General features: G+C 35.5%; 1 protein-coding gene across 1 annotated transcript in view; it reads right to left on the bottom strand.

Moving 5' to 3' along the window:
• Positions 1-19,780, bottom strand: part of LOC150095112 (protein phosphatase 1A-like) — a 194,716-nt gene that overhangs the window by 110,760 nt on the left and 64,176 nt on the right. The gene's annotated exons all lie outside the window — the stretch shown is intronic.

Genomic DNA, 19,780 nt, shown 5'->3' with positions numbered 1-19,780 from the left:
GGATTTAAATTGTGTGTTGTGCAGTTTGCAGAAAAACATAATAACAGTGTTGCTATGAGAAAATTTGGTGTAGCAGAGCGTAATATTAGACTTTGGCGTAAGCAAAAAGACAGTCTTGAAAAAATAAAAAATCCCCAAAACGAAACGTGCCCAGCGTGGAGATGTAGCATCCTTTCCAGAACTCGAAGAAGAGCTAAATGAATGGATTTTGACGCAACGACAAGATGGCATTATAGTAACAAAAATGCAATTCGTTTTCGAGCTCTACAACTCAAGAATGGTAAATTCAAGGACACACCATGTATTTCATCTTTTCTTGCTTTGCCTGGGTGGTGCAACAGATTTATGGAACGCAAAGCATTAACATTACGACACCGAACAAAAATTGCACAGAAGTTACCAAAGCAGCTTGAAGAAAAAGTGCAGTCCTTCCATAAATTTATCATAAAATTACAGAAGTGTCATGGATTATGAACTTTCCCAAATTGGCAATATGGATAAGACGCCCATGTACTTTGATATGCCTGGGAATCGAACAGTTAACTCAGTTGGTGAAAAGGGTGTCTTCATAAAAAAATGGGATATGAAAAAAAACGCATTTTACAGTTGTTCTAGCATGCATGGCAGATGGAACCAAATTAAAGCCAACAGTGATATTTAAAAGGAAGAAAATTCCGATGCATATGAAATTTCCATCAGGTGTAATTGTTCGCGCCAATCAGAAAGGTTGGATGGATGAAGGTGTACAATTGTGGCTGGATCAAGTATGGAACATACGTCCAGGGAGCTTGTTACGTCAACAAAGCATGCTAGTCTGGGATATGTTCCAGGCGCATTTAACAGAGACAAGCAAAGAGAAAGCACCTGAGCTACGTACAGACCTAGCAGTCATACCGGGTGGTCTAACTTCCGTTTTGCAGCAGCTTGATGTCAGCTTGAATAAGCCATTGAAAGATCACTTACGTGAAAAATAGAGAGAATGGATGTCATCTGGTTTGGTGAAGATGACAAAGAGTGGGAATTTTCAGAAGCCTGAGATCACCCTAGTCACCAGCTGGGTTAAAGTAGCATGGGATTCGATACCATCTGAAATGATTCAACGCTCATTTCTTAAATGTGGAATAAGTAATTCAATGGATGGATCTGAAGATCACGTCATATATACTAAAGCAAGGATGATGCACAATAAAATGGAGAGCATGAAGACGATGACGACAACTGCTACACTGATGACGCAATCCCTACAGACGAATTTATAAATGAAATGTTTGATGACTCAAAAGATGAAGAAGAATTGAAAGGATTTTGACATTTTGTTTTAAAATAAACATTTCTTTCATTAATTCGTATTGTATTATTTATAATGTTATGGAACAAGATTAACAGATCGCATTATACATGGACATGGCATTTTAGGGCTAGTTTTCAAACAAAATTTCTAGTTTGCATTATACGTGATAATTAGTTGTATAAGTGCTTTTTTATGGTAAATAAAGAAATTTCCACGAAACTTCTCATTCTTAAGATTGGAGAGTAAGGGAGGAATGCAGATGACTACTTTGAATCTGATTTGTGAGATAACGGATGACTTTCCTATTGTCACAGACACATTTTCTTGTGCGATTCTTTAGTTGAACTTTAGTCATTGACTACTAAGGTTATCATATTTCTGAAAGGTTGCATATTTTCTAAGAAGAAAGAGATTTTCTTCCTTCCTTTTCAGAGGAAGGTGATTTAGTTACTGTAGCGATATTATGGAATGACAAGGAAAATTCAACATAAAATATGAAGTCGTCGATTGGAGGCTCAATTCACCTTCTTAGACACCTTGATTATATGCCAGCATGATAGATCCTTAGCATTCTCAGTTTACAGACCAACAAGCATAGGCAGATACATTAACCAATAGTCACTCCCCCCCCCCAAGAGTGCGAGTTTATTAACATCCTGTACAACAGGGAAAAATTGATCAGCTCCAATACTAATGCCTTCACCACTTAACATGAACACATTCACAACACCTTCTTAGCCAATGGCTACAATCCTCACCAAATCCAAAAAATATTAAAACCTCAAATCACACTCTTCCTTCCCTCCTCCAAAACAAAATAAATCAAATGTATTACCATCCCATATATCCATGGCACTTCAAATAAACTAGCAAAAATTTTCAAAAGATGCATCTTGTGATCACTTACTGACTGTATAAAAAATTGGCACCCCTTATCTGCTCTCCCAAAGATAAGCCAGTCTAGATTTGCCAGGTGTCTACCAAGTACCATGCAGTTTTGTAAGCTGTCCTATGACCAAACAGGCAGGAGAGCCATAAGAACTGCCAAACAAAGACTAGATCCTGTTTTGCCACTACAGTAACTCAGGACTTACAGACTGTGCCTTAGACATCCACCATAAGATAATGGATAAAGGACGCCTTACCTCAAAGGAGCAAATTTAAATATGAAAGACTATTCTTAAAATCTTCTTCAGCTTTCACCAACAACTACCTAAACTTAAAAAAATTTGGTTGTATGAAACTACTGAGCTTCTAAGAACTCGTCCTTAGAACTTCAGCCCAACAGCCAAACATGTCCATCCCAGTGAACTAAGGGTTCACTGGGATGGACATGTTTAATTGTTCAGAACTTTACCTTTATTGTTCTGCTTCAGTCATATTTACCTTATACAGTGCCTGCATGCACATATCAGTTCTTTGTTCCCTGATGATGGCAATTTGACAAAGCAAAATATTGGAAATATTAAGTTATAACTTAATATTTGAATTTATTTATATGTAGTAAATTGATTTCTTTGTCACTTTATCTAGTAAAGGGTTTCCAACTAGATCTGATTTATCACAGCAATAAAATGCGTTTTTTTTGTGTGTTCTTTTCTTCAGACCATGATGATGTACTAAATGCCCACAGCAGAACAATTCTCAATTTACATAACCAATTACTGGATTAGTAATGCCCAAGGGATATTTTATAAAGGCACAAACTATAAAAAAAGATAGATTACATGCTATGGGTTTCCTACTTTCCCCTGCCCTCCCACTAACTTCTTTCTGAAAGATTTCAAACAGAAAACATCACATTAAACAATCCTAAAACCATCTTTCTGGTTGTGTTAAAACCAGACGAATTTTAGGAAAGTTCTAACTGAACAACTAATAAAGGGTTCAGAGTATGGTACAGGTAAGGAGGACAATCACATTCCTCAATATTTAGAAAGTCATTGTATTAATACCACTATCATGTAAATAATGCTTTGTTTTAAATAACGGTATCACTCCAATTCCTCAAGATGTCTATTCTATATGCATAGAACAGACATGTAACCTGAATAAAATACTAAGTGTAAACAGTTCACATTAATCTTAACAAGGTTCTTTTCACTAAATCAATAACAACAATACATGCCTCTGTGCTCAGAAAGGTAGTGAAATGAATACTTTTGTGCTTGAACTTAAAAAAAAAAAAAAAAAAATTCTAGAAAGATTATTATTATTATTATTGCAGAGCACCTCCCATGGAGTCTGAAGACTCATAACGGGACATCCAAAGTCTCGAAACAATATCTATTATACTTTTCCTTGAACTAAGTGGTGGAAAGTGCTCACAATGGACTCTGGCAAACCCATTCTGCTCATTCACCATTTTCCAAGTGAAAAATCTAGTCCTCACATTCTTGCTAGCCACACCCTTACTCAATTTCCAGGAATGACCCTTTGCTCTTTCCCTTTCTAGCAAAGTGTTGAAACATTTCCTTTGCATAATCCTACAATACCCTTTTAGTTTCTGTCATATTCCCTCCTTTTTGCCTATTAATCTTTTGCAGCCTACAAACTTCAATCTATCATTACAAGGAGTAATCCGCAGACTACTCACCAACTTGGTGAGTAGTCTGCGGATTACCTCTGGATCCTCTCCACTATTTCCTCATCTCCAAGAAACCCAAGTAATCAGACCTATGCTCAGATCTGGTCAACATATAAAATGGCACAATTCATAACAAGCGAATATACTTCGATTACACAGGCCTGCGATGGAAAAGTTGTCTGAGAAGTAAAAATTGATTCTTACAGATTTTTAGGTGCTGAGTTCAGAAAAAATAGTAAATATATTCCATCACCCACCAATTTTACCCAATTTCTAATTTTATCGTTTTTATTAGTAGTATTTGGATTTAAATTCAGTGCATTGGTATTTATTTTCATTCTCCTTTATTTATAGCTAATTAGTTGTATAAGTGCTTTTTTATGGTAAATAAAGAAATTTCTTCAAAACTTTTCATTCTTAAGATAGGAGAGGAAGGGAGGAATGCAGATGGCTACTTTGAATCTGATTTGTGAGATAACGGATGACTTTCCTATTGTCACAGACACATTTTCTTGTGTGATTCTTTAGTTGAACTTTAGTCAATGACTACTAAGGTTATCATATTTCTGAAAGGTAGCATATTTTCTAAGAAGAAAGATTTTCTTCCTTTCTTTTCAGAGGAAGGTGATTTAGTTACTGTAGCGATATTACGGAATGACAAGGAAAATTCAACATAAAATATGAAGTCATCAATTGGAGGTTCAATTCCTCAAAAAGAAGCCTCAAAGTTGTACTTCTCCATAATTACAATAAGTATGTTTCAGTACCAGTAGCACATTCCGTGCACTTGAAATACAATATAAAAATTTAGCCTTCATTCTCAGCAAACTTGAGTACAATGATCATGGATGGACAGTTTGCAGTGATCTTAAAGCCATATCTATGATTTTGGGACAACAAAGAGGATACACCAAATACCCGTGCTTTTTGTGCGAGTAGGACAGCCGAGGGGAGAAAGAATCACGAGTCACATTAGAACCTGGAAGTAAAAATGTGTTACAAGAAACTTTGGTTGCTCGGGAAAAATCCTTTTATCCCCGCTTCACATAAAGATGGGATAAAAGGTTGATGAAGCAATTTGTCAAGGCTTTGTTGAAAGAAAGAGTGTTTTAAATACATCTGTGCAGAATTTCCAGGATTATCTACAGCAAAATTGAAAAAAAATATTTTTATTGGTCCGGACATCAGGAAACTTATGAAGGATAAACTGTTTGAAGAAAAAATGGCAACTATTGAAAAAGAAGCGTGGAAAGCTTTGAAATAGATGGTGACCAAATTGTTAGGAAATCACAAAGACCCCAACTATAAAATATCAGGACAGGTGGAATGTCAACATGATGGTGGACTACTGTAGGATGTTGCACAGTGTTTTCTCTGTTTACAAAAAACCAACCCATACAGGTAGATACATTCACCAGCAACCACCCCCCCACACACTCACAACAATATGGGATTATAAAAACCCTATATAACAGAACAAAATTAATCTGTTCAGATAACAATGCCCTAACTACTGAACTTAACCATATCCTTAACATCTTCTTAGCCAATGGCTACAACCTCCCTCCCCCACCCCCAAAAAAATCTAGAAAATATTAAAACCAGTTAAATCTCCCCCCCACCCTTCCATAACAGAGATCACTAAATCTATCACCATTCCTTATATCCAGGGCACATCTGATAAGCTAACAAAATATCCTAAAAAAATATGACCCGACTACCTGTTACAAACCATATAAGAAATTGGCATCCCTTGTCCACCCCCACCAAAGACCAGCTGCTTTCCCTAGACCTACCTGGAGTATACCAGATCCCTTGCAGTTTTAAACTGTCATACTATGATCAAACAGGCAGGACAGTTAATATCAGGATATCCGAACACAAAGACTACATCCGGTTTCACCAATACAGCCACTCAGGACTTGCTCAGCATGCACTAGACACCACCACAGAATACGCTGGAAGAAAGCCACTTTACTACACTGCAGCAAATATAAGTACAGTAAACCCTCAATTTAATGGACTAATAGGGGTTAAGGGGTATCTGTTAAATCACAAATTTTTTAAAATAAAAATATCTGTAACATTATACTGCAATTTTATCAATATTAGCTTTGAAAAAACTATCAAGTTTTTTTTTGAACTTTAGAATTCTGCTGTTTTTTTTTATAATTAACTCCCTAAAATTACGAAAATGCGTGTAATAAAACTGCCGCAGAAAGTCACGCCACGCGACAAAAGAACCAATTGCAGTGCGATTGGTGTGATCACGTCCTAATCATTCGCCGAACATGTTTTATGAGCAGTGACTCATTAATGTCGGCTAAATTACTAGTGTTTTTCCAACATATGATGGCCTATTCGTCAAAATTTGTTAAAAATAACAGGAAATCAATAAAAAAAATAACCTGTTAATTTAATTATAAGCAAATCTCGGTTAAAAGCATTTTAAAATTAACAGGGTGTTAATTTTCACGTGACATACAGACTGGAAAATTGAGGGTTTACCATATGAAAGATTATTCCTAGAATCAGCCTCAGCTCTAAAAAAACTTCCCAAACCTCAATTTGAGTGCATGAGACTGCTCCAAATTTGGGAAGTTTGCATCCTAAGAACATCAGCCAAGATAACCCATTTTAGCCCACTAGGGGAACACCTTTAGGACTCCAGGACCAACTTCAGTTGCCTTCTTCAGCCTCATTTGCTCATTGTTAGTGTCTGCATGCACATATCATAGTTTTGTGATCTCAGAAGATGGCAATGTAACATTGCCGAAATATGGGAAGGTATTGATTAAAGTTTTATAATTAATATTTTAGTATATGTTGTCATTTCCTGAAAAATTTAAAGCCATGTCTAACCAACGTATAAGTTTATCTTCAAGAATTCATGGACATATTCTTTTGTTTATCTTAAACATCAAATTTCGTTGAATTCCAGCCAGCCAAAACAAAGAGAGCTACATTAAAAAATCAGCTAATGCTTTAAAAAAAATTTTTTTTATATTCCTGTATAGGGAGTAGGCGAGGCTGTTTTAGTCCTATCTAACTTTTGGAGACTGAGTGGGCAATTTAATCTCCACTGGTACCCAAAAAAGAGATAGGCTATCACTAATTAGTGGCATGCAGTGAAGAGAGAGATGGCTCAACAAGTGCTGCGATCTTGTGGTCACTAACCCTAAAACAATATATTTAATGTCTGAAAATAATGTGGGTTCTACAATTGATTTTATTGAGTTTACGGGACGAAAAACCAGAGTTTCTGGGAGAAAAAAATCTGCTTGCCCATGATTGACTAAGGAACCGGTCGAAAAAAGTCTTAGAAAAATTTCCTCTAGTCGCCGACTAGATTCAAAAGCAAGTCTTCCTTCGAGCGGTCAGCACTGTGGTGAGTAAACACCACATCCACTGAGCTACACAGGCTCTCCAAAAGAGCCACAATAAAAGCATTTTTCTAACTTATGAAACACTCAACTCATATAAGAAATCTCAGACTTATAAACTTCACCATAAACCCAAAATATATTTTTTTAAACAGAACATTGTGTTACACTATCAAACTTGTACTGCCATCTCTTAACACTGAACAAATTGATGTTGAACAGTTGACAACAACATTCTGGCTGTAATCTGATATGGATTATTGAAATCAAGTTAGCAACAGTAAAGTATGCAGAGGATTTGGACTGAGATCTCTCAAGAACCAGAAGCCAAAAAAATTTTATCATAATGGAGATGATTCTTGGATTCCAATGATATGTTAGCCTGTTACTGAGAGAGAAAATTATGGAGAGAAGGGCCAATTATCCAGTCATCACTCAATAAGTGTTTACCATCCACATCTGATTAAAGTTATCAGGTGAAAAGCTGCTCTGAGACCAATGGACTTAAAACAATTTGAAGATTTGTATTAAACAGACATTTGATATATGGAATGACCGTTCAAGACAAATCAAATTGTTTTAAGTCCGTTGGTCTCAGAGCAGCTTTTCACCTGATTAATAACTTTAATCAGATGGAAACACTGTGTAAAACTAGCTAAACAAAAGTCATGGAAGGACTTTGGCAAGAACATAGAAAATAAATATCAAGAAGGTGGCAAGATATTCTGAAGGTTGTTGAAGCTTAGAAATGGAGGAAAGAGTGCTGTAAAAGGAGTTAGAGATGATAAAGGTAACACAAAAACGGGAAAAAAGATATCCTTGAAGTATGGAGTAATTACTTCAAAAAATTGCTAAATGAAACAAGCAGTGATAGCACAGTGGTAAAAAAAACACTGACCAGGCATGCAGTCAGGAATACATATCCATACTTGAAGTAGAAAAAGCCATCAAAGGCTTGAAATGTGGAAAGGCAGCAGGAGTAGATGATATTCGACCAGAAATGCTGAATTATGGTGGTATAAGAGTCTAACAGTGGCAGCACTGCATAGTTCAGAAGGCCTGGACAGAGGGATGAATTCCCGATGACTGGAGTAGAGCTCTCATAGTATAAAAAGGGAAATAAAACTGAATGTGAGAATTACAGAGGTATTTCCCTACACAGAGGGATGAATTCCTGATGATTGGAGTAGAGCTCTCATAGTACCAATATATAAAAACGGAAATAAAACTAAATGTGAGAATTACAGAGGTATTTCCCTACTGAACATTCCTAGTAAGATTTATGCAAGTATACTTGAGAAATGGTTGAGAAGAATTATGGAAGAAAAGTTTGGTGAAGAACAAGCTGGATTCAGGCCAAATAGAGGCTGTCAGGATCAGACCTCCACTTTACGACAAATAGTGGAGAAATCATGGGATATAACAAAGATCTGTATTTAAGTTTTGTCAATCTGGAAAAGGCATACAAGATTCCAAGAGAGAAGCTATTCAATATGCTACAGTTTTATGGTGTCAATGGGCATTATATCAAGCAACTTATTTGAGTTGTAAGTCAGCAGTTAGAAATGAAGTACAGGAAGATGGTTTAATGTTAAATCTGGTGTCAGACAAGGATGTACATTATCCCCTCTGTTATTCATTATCTATATGGATCACATTATGAAGGAAAGTGGTATTAAACATGATATCAAAATTGGAGATGTTAATGTCAGTTCTATGCTCTATGCAGACGATGTCATACTTCTAAATAAATCTGCTACAAGTCTGCAAGATTCCCTGACTAAATTGAATAACTGTTGTAATAGATATGGTATGATGGTCAGCAATAAAAAGACAAAGACAATGAAAATAGGTAAAATCGTTGAAAATGTCAACTGCACGGAGAACCTGTGGAACAAGTAAAACATTTCAGCTACTTAGGTACGATTTTTAGTGAAGATGGTAAATTAAATATGGAAATAGATAACAGAATCAACAAAGCTGGTATGGTAGGAAGTCAAATGAATAAATTCATATGGAATAAGAGAGAAATTAGTAGGATCACTAAATTAGCTGTATACAAGACAGTGTTCAAACCAGTTTTAACTTATGGATCTGAGAGTTGGGTCAGAAGTAAAACACTTGACCAAAGACTAGAGACTGCAGATATGAGAGTCCTGAGAAAGATTATAGGTGTGAACAGATGGAATCAATGGCAATATCATATTAAAAATGAGGATATTAGGAAAGAATTTGACATTGTCAGCATCCAGGAATGCGTTAGCAGAGCTAATCTCAGAATGGGCGAGGAAAGATTAGCAAAACAAGTGCTCTCTGACAGGTTAGCAGGAAAAACGACCAGGAAAATCTTTATGATACGGTACAAAGCGCCTTAGACGATAGAAATATAAGATCTGATAATGTTGGAGTCTTGACAAGTAACAGACTGATTTGGAGGAAAATTGTACATAGGAAGTTAGTAATGATGTAAATTTTTCATGAAGTACTATCACATCCTGTACATCCCTTGAGGGTACATGGTGGGAATTTGATGATGATGATTATGATGATGACCTCCATACTGTTTATAACTCCTTTCCTCATAGGCTCAGGGAAAATGAAAAACACCAAGTCAGGTGAATTGATCTATCACACTCTAGCCAAGTGGACAGATTTATGGCTGTTCCCAAGGCACATCTAAATTTTATTAAATTCCATGACCTAGAAAAAATCTGGACTTGCCAAACAGAATTTTGTGGAGAAGAAAAACAAAAAAAAAAACATAAGTTCTACATAAGCTATTTTCTAGTGATCGTGTAAGTAAAGTTGTAAAACCTTGCTGTACTGCCCCAATTTGAATAGACCTGAACAATAATTTACCCCGAAAATACTGTCATTAGGACCTGAACAGTTTATGGTGCTACTCTCTACTTTTCCCATGTGTGACTGATATGTTCTCATTGCTAGTTTATCAATTACATTACTTGCACCCCGCTTAATTTTTGTATTATACTGAAGCTGCCCTTAGAGGAAAAATCATATGCAATTAAATTCTAAATGTATGTGTTCTCATGTATTAATTTTTATTTAACACATATCTCAAATCACTCACAAAACATGCAGATTCTCAGAAATAAAATACAAATGAAGGGAAGATTTGCATATGGTGATCAAGAGACCTAAAAACTGGGATAACATAACAGAAGCAATAAAATTTTAGATTACCTTCATTGACTCCTACTTTGCAATGATATAACTCTTTTAAGACAAAGTATTCCCCTTCCCAATTATCTTGATGTTAAGTAATAAGTCAAATATACATCACTGAACACCACTATAAGCTACCAACCATAATTGTATTTACTCATGTATAGTCTTCAGTTTATCCCCAACCACCAAATTGCATCTCAAAATGGTGGATTATGTAGTCCATAACATTTGTGAATTTTTATCCCATCTAGAATAAATTGAATGAATGAAAAAGCCAAAACTAGGATGACACCTGTGCAGACACAAACCTAACATTACTGAAATAACAGAATGCCCCCACCATAATCAAATTGCTGCTAAGTACCTACCCACCCACAAGGGGTGTGTGTGTGCAGGATACCATAATACCAATTTATAACACCATCTTAGACTAGCTCTGTTCACACATTCTTCAGGCTGTCTTTTGATAATAAAGTTCTATTCTACACAATGATGCCACCAATATCATGTTTCCTCTCCTAATTTTTCTCAGCAACTCTCATATCTATGGCTCTAATCATCTGCCCAGTGTTTTATTCCTTACCCAACTCTCAGATACAAAAATTAAAAACTGGTTTGAAACATTTTGTGATGGCTTGTCAGTCAGGCAAATATCTCACCCATCAGATGTGAGCCTGGGAGCACTCTACAATGGTAACCTAATTTTTCAGTCACATGCTTATTCCTGGATTTGGTCTATTTATAAGCTTTTGTTAATGCTATGAATGAATGAAAAATGAATGATATCCCACAACCCAAAAGACCTACAAGAAATGGGTGAAAAAATATACACAAACAGCAGTAAGATAGGCTTAGAAATGAATCTAGAAAAAACAAAATGGATCAAAAACATCTACACAAGTGACAGTCATCTATGTATTAATAACATCCTTATAGAACAAGTTGACTCCTACAATTACTTAGGACAAACAATAAAAATGAATAATGATTTATCTGAAGAACTAGCAGAAAGAAAGAAAGCTGCATGGCTATCATTCAACAGACTAAAAGAAACACTTACTGATCCAAATCTTGATATCTCTGCAAAGGCAAAACTATTTAATAGTGACATTCTTCCATCACTCACATATGGATCAGAAACATGGAACATGACAAGAAAAGAAGAAGAGACTCTCAGAATAACTCAGCATGCAATAGAACATAGTTTGTAACATCAGCAAAATGGAACATGTTAGAAACATGGAACTAAGAAAGAGATCAGGCATAAAAGAGGGAGATAACTGCAGTATATAAAAGCAAGATGAGATGAGCAGGTCACATAGCCAGACTCAGGGATAACAGAAGGACATATAGAATACTCAACTGGCAACCAAGAATAAAGAGAAAACCAGGAAGACCACCTACAAGATGAAGATCCACTAGAGAAATCTATGGATATAACATGGAAGAGAGAGGCTCAAGATTGTTGGAGGAATCATTGTGACCTGCACTCATGGAGAAATCCTGATTGAAACACAGAATCAGTGTCGAAGCAAATATGTTAACTACTTTATTTATTTATTTATTTTTATGTTGAGCCAATACACGAGAGGTTGGTTGATCAACCTATAGTACATTAGTACTATGTATTGGTAGTGGGTTGGAAAAGGAGGAACTTGTTTACATTTGATTTAAATGACTATATATTGTATTCCTTGGGGAACATAACAGGGGGAAGACTGTTCCACAGTACAGCAGTTGCAAGGATGAAGGAAAAGAAACTTGGTCTGTGGGTTTCAAGGTGCACTGTGAAAGGATGTTGAGCAGTAGCTGCACGTGTTCCAAAGAGCTTAATACTAAGTGGGGGAATTATTGATGCTATTTCAGTGCTCATCAGTCAGTAAAGAAAAAAAATCCATTTATTTTATAAACGATACCACATCATTTTTTTAATAATATATTAATAACAATAATAATATAGTACTTCCATAGTGCAATTGGAAGAACGACAGTACATTGCACCCTTCGATTGGAAAAGGCCTAAGTTCGATTCTCGTCATCACGAGAAGAATCTTTATATGGTTTTTTTTTCAACTGAAGGTGAGTTAGCTGATCTCATACAAAGGTAGCAGTGTGCTTTCTCCCAGAAACTCTGGTTTTTCATCCCACATACAGACAAATCGGCCTTGAGCACACATGCAATTTACAGACAAAAAATACGAGTGGTGGTGGGTAGCAGATGGCATTGATGTAGGTGAGGATGGTAGTGGTGGTTCACTGTAATGGGTAGATTGGGTGGCGGAGAAGAAGAGTTGTAGAGTAGCTGCCCTACCTCAATGAGTCTTTGGACTCCGAACACTTATTACACGTCTTGAATTGCTTTTATGATAAAAAAAAGAATTTTCTTCTTTGTCATGTCATTATAAACAAACACTGAAAAAATTCACAAACTATAACCTAACTACATTAGTGCTTTTCTTAATTCTATTTGGTCCTGACACACTGTAGGATTGACAGGGCGAGTGATGTCATACGACACAGCAGCAACTCTGAAAACAACTGAAAAAACTTAGGTCAGAATCAATAAAAAGAAATATTTTGGAGAAATAAATCTTTCTTTCTCAACTTTCCTAGTTTTAATATTCACTGTTAACAGTCAAATTCTTCATTTTTCATCACTGGGTAAGAAATAAGCTAACTGCCACTCTCTGGTACATATCTATTTTAGTTTGCCATGTTGTAACTGCTTACCTCATAGTATGAATGAGCACTCTATATGATAAAATGTGTATATATCCTCTTCCATTATGAAAAAATCAGTGATAATCGACAAAACAGGTTTTTGTAATGACAAGCATTTCCCAACAGACGCAATAAGTAAAGTCAACATAAAAAAAATCTATTTACAACATAAAATAGAACCAGAATTGAGTATATAATATTGATGATTTAACCAAAACTTCTCAAACTGTCAGCTAAAAATTCTAATTTTTCACAGATGAGTGCATTTTCCAAGCCCTGTGTATACTGCTAGTTTAGTGTTTGACTAATTTCCTTCTTATTCTACAAATTTATTCAATTAGCTCCCTAGCACACTAGCTTTGCTTATTCTATTATCTAATTTACAATATTCTCTACAATTTATGACTAAATAGATGAAATTTTTTATTTCTTCTATAAGTTCTCCACTAGAAATGCAGTTCATGTTTTGGATGTTATATAATTTTATATAGACATATGTCTACAAGAAATATAGACATATGTCTATAAAGAGCATATAGGCATCAATGTGAAACAAATAAAAAGTTTTGAATACTTGGAAGCCTAATAACAGATCAAGAATAAACAATGCAAAAGCCCAATTCTCTAAAATGAAAAACATTTTAACAGGAAACCTTCAACCTACAATTGAAAAAAAAAAAAAAAAAGACATTGATATGGAGCATCGCACTGTATGGATGTGAAATCTGGATTCTAGGCAGAGAAGACATAAGAAAATTGGAGGCTTTTGAAATGTGGTGGCATCACATGAACAGAATAAAATGGACAGAGAAAAAAATCAAATGAACAAGTTCTGAGAGAGATAAGTGACACAAGAAGTCTAATTAGATCAATCAAAATTAGAAGGGATAGGTGGCATGGACATATATCAGCATGATGGACTTATGTAAAGAATAACAGAAAGCAAAATGGCGGGGAAAAGAGGAAGAGGCTGACCAAGTCAACAAAGCTTTTCCTGGTAGCTTCTCAAGGCACGGGCCTGAGAAGCTACCAGGAGATTAAGAAGAAAGCCAATGACAGGACGGAATGGAGGAAATTGCTGCTGCTCTACCAGTCCCAAGACTGATGCAACCAATGATGATGATGATGATGATATAATTTCATAGATTTTGTCTGCTTAAGGGTCAAAGCTTTATAACTGAGAGGAGATCTCCACATAGCCTTTAAAGGAATGCGGAGAACCAACCAGGGCTTCTGACCTAATGTCCCTTTATCACCTTCTCGTGGAGCACCCTGTTGGGTATCTACTTGGATACTGAACGAACGAGGATGGGCTGCCAATTTGGGATTTAGCCGACCAAATTGTATTCTTATTGGTTAAACCAAAATAAAAAAATGATGTTACAACATGACAAAATTTCAGGCCGGCTGGGGCATCGCCCGGTTAAACAAGGCCCCCGTTGTTTTTCCCAGGGAACCAGGGCGAACAGAGATAAGTCAGCTACTGGAACAAATCTGAAAACAAACCCCAACTCAACATCACCAGAGTTAAAGATCGGTACTATCAACGTAAGAAGCCTGAATGGCAAAGAAATGGAGCTAGCTGAGGAATTGGATAAGTACCAGATCGACATAATAGGGGTGACTGAAACAAAAATGACCAAAACTGGTGAGATCTTTCTGAGCAATAAATACAAAATGTTATATTCAGGCAATGACAATCAAGAAAAAGAAGGAGTAGCCATAGTATTCAACACAAAATACGACGCTAATCTTCATGAATGGCAGTCAGTCTCAAGTAGAGTAATGTGGGCAAATATGAGAATGGGGAACTGGACAATGAGACTTATTTGTGCCTATGGTCCCACAGAAGGTTCTACTAAGGTAGAAGTGGAGGAATTTTTTGACGCTTTAGAAAAAGCAACTGACACAATGAAAAAGGAAAAGTTGGTCCTTGTTGGGGATCTAAATGGCAGAGTAGGAAATGATTGTGAGACATACAAAAATATTTTGGGAAAATTTGGAGAAAAGAGCAAAGCTAATAATAATGGCAAATATCTGTTGGATTTCTGCTCAGGACATGGACTGGTTATTACTAATACCATGTTCCAACATAAAAATGTGCACAAATTCACATGGAGAGAAGAGGCTAGGAATAAGAAAAGTCTCATTGACTATGTTATTGTTGATAGTGATGTTTTCTCCCTGGTGCAGGACACCAGAGTGTACAGAGGATTTGAAATTGGAAGTGATCACTATTTAGTCTTGAGCAGGATAAAATTGAATTTCATATTGAAAAGAATAACATGTAAGAAAGTTTTAAAGCGAATAAAAGTTGAGCAGCTCTCAGATGTGAACTGTAGACTAAAACACACAAAGATTATTGAAGAAAAAATGAAAGAGTTTAAGAACAGGAATCAAACCTCGGAGATTCAGTGGCAAACTCTGAAGAAAACATTGATTGATTCTGCCAGAGAGGCATGTAGTGAGGTTGTCTGCAAGGATAAAAAAATCAGAACTCCCTGGTGGACACAGGAGGTTAAAGAGACAGTGAAGGAAAAGAAGAAAGCATATCAAAAGTTCCTGTCAAATAAGTCAGCTTGTGCTCTTAGAGAATATAGAGACAAATGCAAGAATGCTAAACACTGTGTAAAACTAGCTAAACAAAATCATGGGAGGACTTTGGCAAGAATATAGAAAATGGATATCAAGAAAGTGGCAAAATATTCTGGAGGTGGTTGAAGAAGCTTAGGAATGAAGGAAAGAGTGCTGTAAAAGGAGTTAGAGATGATAAACGGTGACATGAAAACTGGAGAAAAAGATATCCTTGAAGTATGGAGTAATTACTTTGAAAAACTACTAAATGAAACAAGCAGTGATGACAGCACAGTGGTAAAAAACACTGACCAGGCATGCAGTCAGGAATACATATCCATACTTGAAGTAGAAAAAGCCATCAAAGGCTTGAAATGTGGAAAAGCAGCTGGAGTAGATGATATTCGACCAGCAATGCTGAAGTATGATGGCATAAGAGTCTTACAGTGGCTGCACTGCATAGTTCAGAAAGCCTGGACAGAGGGACAAATTCCCGATGATTGGAGTAGAGCTCTCATAGTACCCATATATAAAAAGGGAAATAAAACTGAATGTGAGAATTACAGAGATATTTCCCAACTGAGTGTTCCTGGCAAGATCTATGCAAGTATACTTGAGAAACGGTTGAGAAGAATTGTGGAAGAAAAGCTTGGTGAAGAACAAGCTGGATTCAGGCCAAACAGAGGCTGTCAGGATCAGATCATCACTTTACGACAAATAGTCGAGAAAGCATGGGAATATAACAAAGATCTGTATTTAAGTTTTGTCGATTTGGAAAAGGCATATGATAAGCTGCCAAGAGAGAAGATATTCAATACGCTACAGTTATATGGTGTCAATGGGGCATTATATCAAGCAATACTTAGTCTCTATTTGAGTTGTAAGTCAGCAGTTAGAATTGAAGGAAGTACAGGAAAATGGTTTAATGTTAAATCTGGTGTGAGACAAGGATGTATGTTATCCCCCTCTGTTATTCATTATCGATATGGATCATATTATGAAGGAAAGTGGTATTAAACATGATATCGGAATTGGAGTTGTTAATGTCAGCTCTTTGCTTTAAGCGGACGATGTCATACTTCTAAATAAATCAGCTACAAGTTTGCAAGATTCCCTGACTAAATTGAATAACTGCTGTAATAGATATGGTATGAAGGTCAGCAATAAAAAGACAAAGACAAAGAAAATAGGCAGAATCATTGAAAATGTCAACTGTGTTGTGAATGGAGAACCTGTGGAACAAGTAAAACATTTCAGCTACTTAGGCACGATTTTTACTGAAGATGGTAAATTAAATATAGAAATAAACAACAGAATCAGCAAAGCTGGTATGGTGAATTGTGGGAAGTCAATTGAATAAATTCATATGGAATAAGAGAGAAATTAGTCGGAACACTAAATTAGCTGTATACAAGACAGTGTTCAAACCAGTTTTAACTTATGGATCTGAGAGTTGGGTCAGAAGTAAAACACTTGACCAAAGACTAGAGACTGCAGATATGAGAGTCCTGAGAAAGATTATAGGCGTGAACAGATGGAATCAATGGCAATATCATATTAAAAACGAGGATATTAGGAAAGAACTTGATATTGTCAGCATCCAGGAATGCGTTAGCAGAGGTAATCTCAGGTGGTATGGTCACCTAAACAGAACGGGCGAGGAAAGATTAGCAAAACAAGTGTTCTCTGCCAGGTTGGCAGCAAAACGACCCAGAGGAAGACCAAGATATAGGTGGATTGATACAGTACAAAGTGCCTTAGATGATAGTAATATAAGATCTGATAATGTTGGAGTCTTGACAAGTAACAGACTGATTTGGAGGAAAATTGTAGATAGGAAGTTAGTAATGATATAATTTTTTCATGTAGTACTATCATATCCTGTACACCCCTTGTGGGTACATGGCAGGAATTTGATGATGATGATGATGATGATTTTGTCTTTATTGCAATTTAGTTAGAGTCCTGTAAACTTGTCCTGAGTTTATTTAGAAGCATAAAGTAAAAAGGTGAGTTGAATATTTCCAATTTTGTTATGAGGTTTAATTGCCACTTGTCTTCATAAAAATGATGGTGAAGATAGCATGCACCAGTCTTATAGGTAACCAACAATCTTCTTTCAATTCCAGCTGATTTAATTACAGGCTACATATTCCTCTGTATAAAATGCCCTGTTTACAGCAAATTTCTGCTATACAGTTTCTTTTTTTTTTTTTGTATTTGTAAAAAGAAACAAATACCTAATAAAAAAAAAAAAAAATATACTCCATTACTTTTAATTGGTATTTATTTACTAATATTTCTATAAAAGAAATCCACGTATAGCTACAGTCTATCTCAAACTGCTTGATTACAATATTTATTAGTATCAGGAAAGTAAAAAAAGACACCTCAAATTGCTAATTATTTCTGGAACATTAAACCTTGACAAAAGTAGAAAATATTAAAACTTCCAATTAAGTTTTTATGCAACTGTTGGATCCTACTTCTTCTCTATCTATACTTTGGATCCGATATATAGTTATTACGATGTTCTTAACTAGTTGATAGATTGCAAGTTGATTTCTAATTCAAATATAGAGAAAATTTATATTTAAAGACTGCGTATCTGAGAGACTCTATATCTGAATTAGTTCAAGAACTGAAGAAAAACCAACTCACAACTATCTCTCCTTTTAGGTGTCAATATCATATATAATGGCTGAATATATTTAAGTTATTTATCTCTCTCGCTTTGGTTCGAATATTTTATGAATGGTGCAGTAAAAGAGATTCAGGCAAAACACAACTTTTGATTAACAAAAACAAACATTTAATTTTAGAATCATAAATTTTACACTTAAATTCAAATCAGTAATTAAGATATCACAAACATTTTAATTCCTCAGATAAATTCAATCATACAACTTACAATGGCAAATCTGATATCTCTAGTACAGTCTTCTCACAGTTCCTCTTAACTATTTAATAAAGTTCCTTAATGATCATTCACATCAACATCTCATAGTTCTTTAAGTTTCAAATACAATAAAAATTGCAGTAACACCTTTTCACAAACAAATACTTTTAATTTTACACTTCAGCTAATTCTCCGCAATAGTTACTGTTAGCATAAGGAAATTCTAGGATGAAACTCGCACACTTCTCTGTATAGAAATATTAATGGTTGGAATAATCTTACTGATAATCTTTTTTCTTCATCAACTTACACACAAACACTTTTTATAACTGTAAACACTTTAAACAGTATATGGCACTCATTAAATAAATCTTCTAAGCAATAACTGAATTAATCATCGGTCACTATACACATAAACAAACGTTCTTGCATGAAGTACTACTGATCACTCATGAATTAAGGCAATACTATTTATTTATTATTAAGGCAATACAATAATTCCTTATCTTGAGGTTTTATATGCACAGTTGTTCATTCCTCCTGCATTCAAATAATTCTTTATGCACTATAATTCTAAACACAGCTAACGGTAAACTTCAACTTTACAACCTCTACTATTCTCTAGAAACTTCGTACTTTGCTTCAAGGTTCCGTATGCCCTTGAAAGATCGGCGCTGAAATTAAATCTCAACTCAAGTATCGCTAGTCTATTTAATAATCTCTAACTGTTTTCCGTAGCTATAATTGTTATCCTACAACTTATTAGCTAACTGCTTCTCGACTAGTAGACTTAAAATAGCTGCTTGAGTGACTTGCCGACTCTCTAATATCGCCCTCTGATTCCCAAATGCCAAATGCTCCGATTGCAACCTAATGCCAATCCTCTCTGTCTCTGTTTCCTTTCTATCTCTCTCTCATCTATATATTTTTTCAGCATTCTTCCTTTATATATGCGTTCTTCCCGCCTAAATTGTTCTTATGATTTCTTTGATTAAAACTTTTTTCAATAATTTTCAACATTCTCCCCACGTGCTGTTCCAAAAACGTGCTCACTCACTTACATACATCTCCATGACAACCAAACAAAATATAATAAAATTGAGGTATTGCATAACGCTAAACTTCTACAAATAGGA

The sequence above is a fragment of the Typopeltis vanoorti genome, chromosome 21, assembly GCF_054136105.1.
Source record: "Typopeltis vanoorti isolate ZY-2024b chromosome 21, IOZ_Tvanoo_1.0, whole genome shotgun sequence".
Lineage (NCBI taxonomy): Eukaryota > Metazoa > Arthropoda > Arachnida > Uropygi > Thelyphonidae > Typopeltis > Typopeltis vanoorti.
This window is presented reverse-complemented; position numbering and strand designations above follow the sequence as displayed.